The sequence below is a fragment of the Procambarus clarkii genome, chromosome 50 (genome assembly GCF_040958095.1).
Source record: "Procambarus clarkii isolate CNS0578487 chromosome 50, FALCON_Pclarkii_2.0, whole genome shotgun sequence".
Taxonomy (NCBI): Eukaryota; Metazoa; Arthropoda; class Malacostraca; order Decapoda; family Cambaridae; genus Procambarus; species Procambarus clarkii.
This window is the reverse complement of record NC_091199.1, coordinates 20,351,743-20,364,696: the sequence shown is the minus strand read 5'-3', so window position 1 is coordinate 20,364,696 and position 12,954 is coordinate 20,351,743. Positions and strand designations below refer to the sequence as shown.

General features: G+C 47.3%; 1 long non-coding RNA gene across 1 annotated transcript in view; it reads left to right on the top strand.

The window, feature by feature from the left end:
- LOC138351524 (uncharacterized) overlaps positions 1-10,045 on the top strand; it is a 44,184-nt gene extending 34,139 nt beyond the window's left edge. Inside the window, exon 3 of the long non-coding RNA XR_011222485.1 lies at positions 9,923-10,045. This is a non-coding gene — a long non-coding RNA (uncharacterized lncRNA). The remainder of the gene's footprint in view (positions 1-9,922) is intronic.
- Positions 10,046-12,954: the final 2,909 nt, after the last annotated feature.

Genomic DNA, 12,954 nt, shown 5'->3' with positions numbered 1-12,954 from the left:
CTGTTGCTGTTGATTTACTATTGCTGTTGTTTTTACTGTTGCTGGTGTTGTTACTGTTGTTGGTGCTGCTGTTGATACTATTGTTGGTGCTTCTATTATTGCTGGTGCTGTTTTGTTACTGTTGCTGGTGCTACTGTTGTTACTTTTCCTGGTCCTGCTGTTTTTTACTGTTGCTGTTGCTGCTGCTGTTGTTTTTCTTTCTGTTTGCTATTGGTGGTGCTGTTGTTGTTACTGGTGCTGGTATTTCTGTTGTTACTGTTGGTGGTGTTGCTGTTGTTTCTGTTGTTGGTGCAGTTGTTATTGTTGCTGCTGTTGTTACTGTTAGTTGTACTGCTTTTGTTACTGTTACTGCTGATGTTACTGTTCGTGGTGCTGCTCATGTTACTGTTGTTGGTGTTGCTGCTGTTGTTAAAGTTGCTAGTGCTGCTGTTGTTACTGTTGTTGCTTTGTTACTGCTGCTGCTGTTGTTACTTTTGGTTCTGCTGCCGTTGTTTCTGTTGCTACAGCTGTTGTTACTGTTGTTGCTGCTGTTGTTACTGTTGCTGCTGTTGTTACTGTTGCTGGTGCTGCAGTTGGTACTGTTGTTGGTGCTGCTGTTATTACTGTTGCTGGTGCGGCTGTTGTTACTGTTGCTGGGACTGCTGTTGTTACTGATGCTGGTACTGCTGTTGTGTCTGTTGTTGTTGATGCTGTTGTTATTGTTGCTGGTCGTGTTACTGTTAATGGTGCTGCTATTAATACTGTTGCTGCTGTTGTTACTTTTGCTGCTGTAATTACTGTTGTTGCTACTGTTATTGTTCCTGCTGTTGTTATTATTGCTGCTGTTAATACTGTTGCTGTTGATTTACTATTGCTGTTGTTTTTACTGTTGCTGGTGTTGTTACTGTTGTTTGTGCTGCTGTTGTTACTGTTGCTAGTGTTGCTGTTGTTAATATTGCTAGTGCTGCTGTTGTTACTGTTGGTACTGTTGTTACTGTTCGTGGAGCTGTTGTTATTACGGTTGTTGGGACTGCTGTTTTTGTTACTGTTACTCTCGTGCTGTTGTTACTGTTGCTTCTGTTGTTACTGTTGCTGGTTCTGCTGTTGTTACTGTTTGTGGTGCTGCTGTTGATACTGTTTTGGTGCTACTGTTGTTACTGTTGCTGGTGCTGCTATTGGTACTGTTGCTGCTGTTGTTACTGTTACTGGTGCCGCTGCTGGTGTTACTGTTGCTGGTGCCGCTGCTGTTGTTTTTCTTTCTGTTTGTTATTGGTGGTGCTGTTGTTGTTACTGTTGTTGGTGCTGCTGTTGATACTAATGTTGGTGCTTCTGTTGTTGCTGGTGCAGTTTTGTTACTGTTGCTGGTGCTACTGTTGTTACTTTTTCTGGTCCTGCTGTTGTTACTGTTGCTGTTGCTGCTGCTGTTGTTTTTCTTTCTGTTTGCTATTGGTGGTGCTGTTGTTGTTACTGTTGCTGGTATTTCTGTTGTTTCTGTTGTTGGTGCAGTTGTTATTGTTGCTGCTGTTGTTACTGTTCGTGGTGCTGCTTATGTTACTGTTGTTGGTGTTGCTGCTGTTGTTAAAGTTGCTAGTGCTGCTTTTGATACTGTTGCTGGTGCTGCTGTTGTTACTGTTGTTGCTTTGTTACTGTTGCTGCTGTTGTTACTTTTGGTTCTGCTGCTGTGGTTACTGTTGTTGGTGCTTCTGCCGTTGTTTCTGTTGCTACAGCTGTTGTTACTGTTGCTGATGGTGTTACTGTTCTTGTTATTGTTGCTGTTGTTGATATTGTTGCTGCTGATGTTACTGTTGCTGGTTTTGCTGTTATTACTGTTCCTGCTCTTGTTATTGTTGATTCTGCTGTTACTGTTGTTACTGTTGTTAATGTTTCTGCTGTTGTTATTGTTGCTGTTGTTGTTACTGTTGCTGCTGTTGTTATTATTGCTGCTGTTGTTATTATTGCTGCTGCGGTTACTGTTGCTGATGTTGTTACTGTTACTGTTGTTGTTACTGTTGCTGGTGTTGTTACTGTTGATGCTGTTGTTACTGTTGCTGGTGCTGCTGTTGTTACTGTTGCTAGTGCTGCTGTTATTACTGTTGCTGGTACGGCTGTTGATACTGTTGCTGCTGTTGTTACTGTGGCTGCTGCTGTTTTTACTGTTGCTGCTGCTGGTGTTACTTTTGCTACTGTTATTACTGTTTCTGTTGCTACTGTTGCTGATGTTGTTACTGTTACTGTTGTTGTTACTGTTGTTGTTACTGTTGCTGGTGCTATTACTTTTGTTTGTGCTGATCTTGTTACTATTACTGATGATACTGTTGTTACTGTTGCTGCTGTTGTTATTTTTTGTGCTGTTGTTTTTGTTCCTGCTGTTGTTACTGTTGATGCTGTTGTTACTGTTGCTGGTGCTGCTGTTGTTACTGTTGCTGGTGCTCAATTGGTGACCAGCCCCAATTGGTGACCAGCCCCAGGGACCAGGTGGTGACCCGTGACCAGCCCCAGGTGGTGACCAGCCCCAGGGACCAGGTGGTGACCCGTGACCAGCCCCAGGGACCAGGTGGTGACCCGTGACCAGCCCCAGGGACCAGGTGGTGACCCGTGACCAGCCCCAGGGACTAACTGAGGCCGGACCTAGTTATCCTCACATAATTAACCAACTTTTCCACCCGTGATTTTAAGTTAAACAATAAAACTCAACACAATACTTTTTTTCCTCTCCTGGAGGAAATATTTGATGTGTTGAGGTTAACACTTAGTAAAATTAATCTCAGTATCCTATATGCTTTATTCCATATGTTTATGCATTATTTGCTTTTGATACCTGAGATTATGACTCCTAGATATTTCTCCAATAAATTCTTCAGATGTTTAATATTGTCCAGGTGATATATGGAAACTCTAGTATTATTATAACTAAGATCAAATCCCAACATTTTACAGCATTAAGCTGCATCCGCTAATGTTTTGTCTACGTGGAAAGTCTATACAGATTGTCTTTTAGCTTTTTTGTGAGTTTAACTCGCACATGGAAGATAATTCCACATGGGATTTAACTCTATTCACGCCAACTCTCTGCTGTCTTTATTAATAACCAAGGTGTAATCCAACTTAAGACAAACCGCCATTACCGTGTGTCTCCAGCTCTTTAGTCTTGTGAGGCGCAGGATCAAAGTCCTTTTTAACGTCAAGTTATAGAATGTCACAATCCTTCCTACTATCATCTTCTGGAAATTTACAAGAACAGAATGATAGAAATTTTCTTAAACATGAACGGCCCTTAGTGAAACCTTTTCAAGGGGAAAATGAATGGCTTTGGCAATTATCATTTAAATCAATTTGCAGCAATTGGCACCCCATCAGCAACCATCCATCACTCCGGTACTCTGCTCGAGTCTAATAATTAATTAAATATGGAAGACAATGGGTCACTAAGCTTTGCTTTACCTTACTTAAGCACCCTGGATAATGTTTTGTCTGGCTCTGTAGACTAGTTTGCCTTTAGTTTGCATATTTGTTTAATAACTTCCTCGCTAGTAACTACTAAACTAGTCCTCTCGACCTTCAAAGATTTGTTCTGCTGAATGCATAGTTAAGTTTGTTTAGGAACTACAAAAATGAATTTATTTGAAATACGTCACATTTCTCTTTCATTCTCAGTTACCTGACCTGCCTCAGATATAATTTGTGCAGTCTTTACCTTAATCTTTGTTTAATATATCAGAAAAAATGTTTTAGAAATTGTCATTGTCTTGTCTGCTTTACACACTTCATAATTTCTTGATGCTTTCATTATTTCTTTAACATTTCTAGCTAGTTTGGGATATTGTTGTTCAAGATTGACTTCCTCATTCTCAGGCCTTTGATCATAGTTTTTCCTACAGATAAGGTTTTTAATCACATGATTATCCATTTGAGGTCATTGTTATTTGACCTAACCAATCTTGATGGTACACCACATCTTTGGTCTTTATTAAGCATGTTTAATTAAATTTGTTTGAATATATTGAAAAGTTTTTAATTTATTTTTGTTAAATCCTTTCACCCATCATCTTGAGGTTACCTTGAGAAGATTTCGGGGCCTAGCGTCCCGCGGCCCGGTCCTCGACCAGGCCTCTTTTTTTTGTTACACCCCCCAAAAAAAGCAGAACGTAGCAGCTGTAACTTCCAGGTACCTATTTACTTCTAGGTAACAGGAGCATCAGGGTGAAAGAAACTTTTTGCCCATATGTCTCCGCCTCCACCGGGGTTCGAACCCGAAACCTCAGGACTACGAATCCGAAACACTGTCCACCCAGCTGTCAGGCTCCCCATGTTAATACTTCACCCATGTTGACCTTTACTCTAACCTTTCACCCATGTTAATACTTCACCCATGTTGACCTTTACTCTCACCTTTCACCCATGTTAATACTTCACCCATGTTGACCTTTACTCTCACCTTTCACCCATGTTAATACTTCACCCATGTTGACCTTTACTCTTCACCTTTCACCCATGTTAATACTTCACCCATGTTGACCTTTACTCTCACCTTTCACCCATGTTAATACTTCACCCATGTTGACCTTTACTCTCACTTTTCACCCATGTTAATACTTCACCCATGTTGACCTTTACTCTCACTTTTCACCCATGTTAATACTTCACCCATGTTGACCTTTACTCTCACCTTTCACCCATGTTAATACTTCACCCATGTTGACCTTTACTCTCACCTTTCACCCATGTTAATACTTCACCCTTGTTGACCTTTACTCTCACCTTTCACCCATGTTAATACTTCACCCATGTTGACCTTTACTCTCACCTTTCACCCATGTTAATACTTCACCCATGTTGACCTTTACTCTCACCTTTCACCCATGTTAATACTTCACCCATGTTGACCTTTACTCTCACCTTTCACCCATGTTAATACTTCACCCTTGTTGACCTTTACTCTCACCTTTCACCCATGTTAATACTTCACCCATGTTGACCTTTACTCTTCACCTTTCACCCATGTTAATACTTCACCCTTGTTGACCTTTACTCTCACCTTTCACCCATGTTAATACTTCACCCATGTTGACCTTTACTCTCACCTTTCACCCATGTTAATACTTCACCCATGTTGACCTTTACTCTCACTTTTCACCCATGTTAATACTTCACCCATGTTGACCTTTACTCTCACTTTTCACCCATGTTAATACTTCACCCATGTTGACCTTTACTCTCACCTTTCACCCATGTTAATACTTCACCCATGTTGACCTTTACTCTCACCTTTCACCCATGTTAATACTTCACCCTTGTTGACCTTTACTCTCACCTTTCACCCATGTTAATACTTCACCCATGTTGACCTTTACTCTCACCTTTCACCCATGTTAATACTTCACCCATGTTGACCTTTACTCTCACCTTTCACCCATGTTAATACTTCACCCATGTTGACCTTTACTCTCACCTTTCACCCATGTTAATACTTCACCCTTGTTGACCTTTACTCTCACCTTTCACCCATGTTAATACTTCACCCATGTTGACCTTTACTCTTCACCTTTCACCCATGTTAATACTTCACCCTTGTTGACCTTTACTCTCACCTTTCACCCATGTTAATACTTCACCCATGTTGACCTTTACTCTCACCTTTCACCCATGTTAATACTTCACCCATGTTGACCTTTACTCTTCACGTTGTCAGATAATATACATTAAGATATTTTAACTTCTCGACGGTGCTTCATAGTCTTCCCGGCTTGGCGCTTTGTTCTGATAATTACTGACATCTTAAGATCTCGCCATGTGTGAGAGAACCTTTTCCTGGGAACAACTGTTGTCCCTCGCTGCTCACGTGCAAGTAACCTCATGGCCATTCTTCAGTATGGCGACTATGAAATGCATAATCTAAATGGGGCCTAACAAGAGACACATAATGATGAAGAACAATATATCTTGTTAGTTTGTTTTGTTGTCTTAGGCCTATCTACCTCTGGAGGGTTATTAAGGCCACACAAGTGCTCGCTGACCAAACAGCGAGAATACTTTATGTCAACACAACTGTAAACAATGGTTACAACCAAGAATGCAATGGTTGTCCTAAATGTAAATAAAGCTGACTGGTCAAAATGTTGTGTGAGGTACCACAAGGTTCCATCTTGGGCCCAACCCATTTTATGATATACATCAATGACATCAATGAGATCGTTACAAAATACATCAAGTTTGCAGATGACACTAAGATTTATTCTAAGGTAGGAAGTGTTTATACTATACTGGATACAGACACGTCATCAGTTATAGGGTACTGGAGAAACCAAGAAACAACACTAACTCACTCGGGCATTGACATTATGCTTGTAGCTCCAACAGATTGCACTGGTCTTGAATCGCCACATCCCCAGAGGTCACTATAACCTCACTAGTTAATCAAGGCAGGAATCAGGCTGTCACCACTAGATGGCGTCGTCCATATGGCGGCCGATACTGTGGGGTTAGAGAGCAGACTTACTACTTCATACGCCGACGTTGTAGTCAGGTTCGTAACATCCCCATACCCATCCTGTGAACAGTAGTGGACACCATACCCTATCCTGTGGACGGCAGTGGACCCCATACCCATCCTGTGGACGGTAGTGGACACCATACCCGTCCTGTGGACGGTGGTGGACACCATACCCATCCTGTGGGTGGTAGTGGACCCCATACACTTACTGTGATCGGTAGTGGACCCCATACCCATCCTGTGGACGGTAGTGTACCCCATACCCATCCTGTGGACGGTAGTGGACACCATACCCATCCTGTGGACGGTGGTGGACACCATACCCATCCTGTGGGTGGTAGTGGACCCCATACACTTACTGTGAGCGGTAGTGGACCCCATCCTGTGGACGGTAGTGGACCCCATACCCATCCTGTGGACGGTGGTGGAAACCATACCCATCCTGTGGGTGGTAGTAGACCCCATACACTTACTGTGAGCGGTAGTGGACCCTATACCCATCCTGTGGACGGTAGTGGACCCCATACCCATCCTGTGGACGGTAGTGGACCCCATACCCATCCTGTGGACGGAAGTGGACACCATACCCATCCTGTGGACGGTGGTGGACACCATACCCATCCTGTGGGTGGTAGTGAACCCCATACACTTACTGTGAGCGGTAGTGGACCCCATACCCGTCCTGTGGACGGTAGTGGACACCATACCCATCCTGTGGAGAGTAGTGGACCCCATACCCATCCTGTGGACGGTAGTGGACCCCATACACATCTTGTGAGCGGTCCTAGACCCCACACCAATCCTCTGAGCTGTAATGGACCCACATACATATCCTGTGGACGGTAGAGGACCTCATACTCGTCGTGTGGATGGTAATGGACCGCATACCTATCCATTGGACGGTAGTGGACCCTATACCCATATAGTGGACAGTAGTGGACCCCATACCCATCCTCTGGGCGGTAAGGGACTCCATAACTATCTTGTGGACGGTAGTGACCCCATACCCATCCTCTGGGCGATAGCGGACCCCATACTCATCCTGTGAACGGCAGTGACCCCAAACTCATCCTGCTAGCGGTAGTGCACCCCAAACCCATCCTGTGGATGGTAGGGAACCCCATACCCATCCTGTGAGTGGTAGTAGACCCCATACCCATCCTCTGGGTTGTTATGGACCCTGTACTCATCCTGGGGCGGTCGTGGACACCATACCCTTCCTGTGGATAGTATTGGACCCCATACCCATCCTGTGTGTGGTTGTTGACCCCATAAGCATCATGTGGGTGGTAGTGGATTCCATACCCATCCTCTTGACGGTAGTAGACCCCATACCCATCCTCTGGGCGGTTGTGGACACCGTACTCATCCTGGGGCGGTCGTGGACCCCATACTCTTCCTGTGGGTGATAGTGAACCCCCATACCCATCTTCTGGGCGGTAGTGAACCCCATACCTTTTCTCTGGGCGGTAGTGGACCCCATACCCATCCTGTGGACGGAGGTGGACCCCATACCCATCATGTGGATGGTAGTGGACGCCATATCCATCCTGTGAGTAGTAGTGGACCCCATATGCGTCCTGTGGGCGGTAGTAGACCCCATACCCATCCTGTGGGTGGTAGTGGACCCCATACTCATTCTGTGAGCGGTAGTGGACCCCATACCAATCCATTGGACGGTAGCGGACCCCATACCCCTCCTTTGTTCTGTAGTGGACCCCATACGCATCCTGTGGACAGTAGTGGACCCCATACCCATCCTCTGGACGGTAGTAGACCCCATACCCATCGTCTGGGCGGTTGTGGACACCGTACTCATCCTGGGGCGGTCGTGGACCCCATACCCATCCTGTGGACGGCAGTGGACCCCATACCCATCCACTGGGCGGTAGCGGACCCCATACCCATCCTGTGGACGGTAGGGGACCCCATACCCATCCTGTGAGTGGTAGTGGACCCCATGTGCATCCTATTGGCTGTAGTGCACCCTATACCCATCCTGTGATTGGCAGTTGACCCCATAAACATCCTGTGAGCGGTAGTGGACCCAATACCCATCCTCTGGACGGTAGTGGACCCCATACCCATCCTCTGGACGGTAGTAGACCCCATACCCATCGTCTGGGCGGTTGTGGACACCGTACTCATCCTGGGGCGGTCGTGGACCCCATACCCATCCTGTGGACGGTAGTGGACCCCATACCCATCCTGTGGATGGGTATGGGGTCCACTACCACCACCACCACCCACTCCACCCCACCACCACCACCCACACCACCCCAACACTATCACCCACACCACCCCACCACCACCACCCACACCACCACCCTCCACCACCATCACCCACACCACCCTCCACCACCACCCCACCACCACCACCCACACCACCCTCCACCACCACCCCACCATCACCCACACCACCCTCCACCACCACTCCACCATCACCACCCACACCACCCTCCACCATCACCACCCACACCACCCTCCACCACCACCACCCACACCACCCCTTTCCCATCACCACCCACACCACCCTCCACCACCACCACCCACACCACCCTCCACCACCACCACCCTCCACCACCATCACCCACACCACCCTCCACCACCACCCCACCATCACCACCAACACCACCCCACCACCACCACCCACACCACCCTCCACCACCACCCCACCATCACCCACACCACCCTCCACCACCACTCCAGCATCACCACCCACACCACCCTCCACCATCACCACCCACACCACCCTCCACCACCACCACCCACACCACCCCTTTACCATCACCACCCACACCACCCTCCACCACCACCACCCACACCACCCTCCACCACCACCCTCCACCACCACCCTCCACCACCATCACCCACACCACCCTCCACCACCACCCCACCATCACCACCAACACCACCCCACCACCACCACCCACACCACCCTCCACCACCACCCCACCATCACCCACACCACCCTCCACCACCACTCCAGCATCACCACCCACACCACCCTCCACCATCACCACCCACACCACCCTCCACCACCACCACCCACACCACCCCTTTACCATCACCACCCACACCACCCTCCACCACCACCACCCACACCACCCTCCACCACCACCACCCTCCACCACCATCACCCACACCACCCTCCACCACCATCACCCACACCACCACCCACACCACCCTCAACCACCACCCCACCATCACCACCAACACCACCCCACCACCACCACCCACACCACCCTCCACCACCACCCCACCATCACCCACACCACCCTCCACCACCACTCCACCATCACCACCCACACCACCCTCCACCACCACCACCCACACCACCACCCCACCACCACCACCCACACCACCCTCCACTACTATCACCCACACCACCCTCCACCACCACCACCCACACCACCACCCACACTACTCCTACCATCTCCTACCATGGACCAGGTACCAGCTGCTGGTGGACGGGTACCAGGAAGAGAGTACCATGGGGGACGTCCTTGTACGGTACATCAACCTCAGTGGGATGAAGTTCTCCACCCTGGACAGAGACAATGATGGCTACTCAGGTAAGTTTGGTCTTCACAGATGACGTCTTGGGGCGAGGATATTGTCCGTATTGTCCGCCATTAACATTATATTCCTGTAGGAACTATTGTTAACTTTCTCCTTTAAGTGACCATTTGTATAATATAATAAAGTTAATGTTATCACTTGATGATTATATTAGTGCACGACGGGGATAATGACCTTAACAAACACCTGAACCAGGAACACCATTGTTTGTTCATCCTGGCTTGTGTGTGTGTTGGTATGTATATGTTATTGCTTATGTGCCTGTGTGTGTGTTTGTGTATGTTATTGTTTGTGTGCCTGTGTGTGTGTAAGTATATGTTATTGTTTGTTTGCCTGAGTGTGTGTGTGTTTATGTTATTGTTTGTGTACCTGAGTGTGTGTATGTTATTGTGTACCTGAGTGTGTTTGTGTGTTATTGTTTGTGTACCTGAGTGTGTTTGTGTGTTATTGTTTGTGTGCCTGAGTGTGTGTATGTGTTTGTGTACCTGAGTGTGTTTGTGTGTTATTGTTTGTGTGCCTGAGTGTGTGTATGTGTTTGTGTACCTGAGTGTGTTTGTGTGTTATTGTTTGTGTGCCTGAGTGTGTGTATGTGTTTGTGTACCTGAGTGTGTTTGTGTGTTATTGTTTGTGTGCCTGAGTATGTGTATGTGTTTGTGTACCTGAGTGTGTTTGTGTGTTATTGTTTGTGTGCCTGAGTGTGTGTGTGTGTATATGTTATTGTTTGTTTGCCTGAGTATGTGTATGTGTTTGTGTATATTTGTATGTTATTGTTTGTGTACCTGAGTGTGTGTATGTTATTGTGTACCTGAGTGTGAGTGTATGTTATTGTTTGTGTACATGAGTGTGTGTGTATGTTATTGTTTGTGTATATATGCTATTGTTTGTGTACCTGAGTGTGTGTGTGTATGTTATTGTGTACCTGAGTGTGAGTGTATGTTATGGTTTGTGTACCTGAGTGTGAGTGTATGTTATGGTTTGTGTACCTGAGTGTGTGTGTGTGTGTGTATACTTGTATGTTATTGTTTGTGTGCCTGAGTATTCACCTAGTTGTGTTTGCAGGGGTTGAGCTATGCTCTTTAGGCCCACCTCTCAACTGTCAATCAACTGTATTACTAACAACTTTTGTTTTCCTACACATACACACACACACACACACGCACACACACACACACACACACACACACACACACACACACACACACACACACACACACACACACACACGCACACACACACACACACACACACACACACACACACACACACACACACACACACACGCACACACACGCACACACACACACACACACACACACACACACACACACACACACACACACACACACGCACACACACACACACACACGCACACACACACACACACACACACACACACACACACACACACACGCACACACACACACACACACACACACACACACACACACACACACACACACACACACACACACGCACGCACACACACACACACACACACACACACACACACACACACACACACACACACACACACGCACACACACACACACACACGCACACACACACACACACACACACACACACACACACACACACACACACACACACACACACACACACACACACACACACACACACACACACACACACACACACACACCAGGAAGCAGCCCGTGACTAACTAACTACCAGGTACCTATTTACTGCTAGGTAACAGGGGCATTCAGGGTGAAAGAAACTTTGCCCATTTGTTTCTGTCTGGTGCGGGAATCGAACCCGCGCCACAGAATTACGAGTCCTGCGCGCTATCGTGGCGTGTGGTTTGGGGGATGTGGTTGTTAGGTGTGGTAGTGAGGTGTGGTTGTGGGGTGTTGTAATGTGTGGTTGTGTGGTGTGTTTGTGGGGTGTGGTTGTGGGGTGTGGTTGTGGGGTGTGGCTGTGGGGTGTGGTTGTGGGGTGTGGTTGTGGGGTGTGGTTGTGAGGTGTGGTTGTAGGGTTTGGTTGTGGATGAAGGTGTTGTGGTTTGGTTGTGGGGTTTGGTTGTAGGGTGTGGTTGCGGGGTGTGGTTGTGGGGTGTGGTTGTGGGGTGTGGTTGTAGGGTGTGGTTGTGTGGTATAGTTGTGGGGTGTGGTTGTGGGGTGTGGTTGTGGGGTGTTGTTGTGGGGTGTGGTTTTGGGATGTGGTTAAAGAGTGTTGTCGTTGTGTGTGGTAGTGGGATAAGGTTTTGTGGTGTGGTTGTATAGTGTGGTTGTGGGGTGTGGTTGTGGGGTGTGGTTGTAGGATGTGGTGTGCGGTGTGGTTGTTGGGTGTGGTTGTGGGGTTTGGTTGTAGGGTGTGGTTGTAGGGTGTGGTTGTGGGGTGTGGTTGTGGGGTGTAGTTGTGGAGTATGGTTATAGGGTGTGGTTTTGGGGTGTGGTTTTGGGATGTGGTTAAAGAGTGTTGTCGTTGTGTGTGGTAGTGGGATAAGGTTTTGTGGTGTGGTTGTATAGTGTGGTTGTGGGGTGTGGTTGTGGGGTGTGGTTGTAGGATGTGGTGTGCGGTGTGGTTGTTGGGTGTGGTTGTGGGGTTTGGTTGTAGGGTGTGGTTGTAGGGTGTGGTTGTGGGGTGTGGTTGTGGGGTGTAGTTGTGGAGTATGGTTATAGGGTGTGGTTTTGGGGTGTGGTTGTGGGGTGTGGTTGTGGGGTGTGGTTGTGGGGTGTGTTTGTACTCACCTATTTGTACTCACCTATTTGTGCTTGCAGGATCGAGCATTGACTCTTGGATCCCGCCTTTCCAGCTATCGGTTGTTTACAGCAAAGACTCCTGTCCCATTTCACTATCATACCTAGTTTTAAAATTATGAATAGTATTTGCTTCCACAACCTGTTCCCCAAGTGCATTCCATTTTTCCACTACTCTCACGT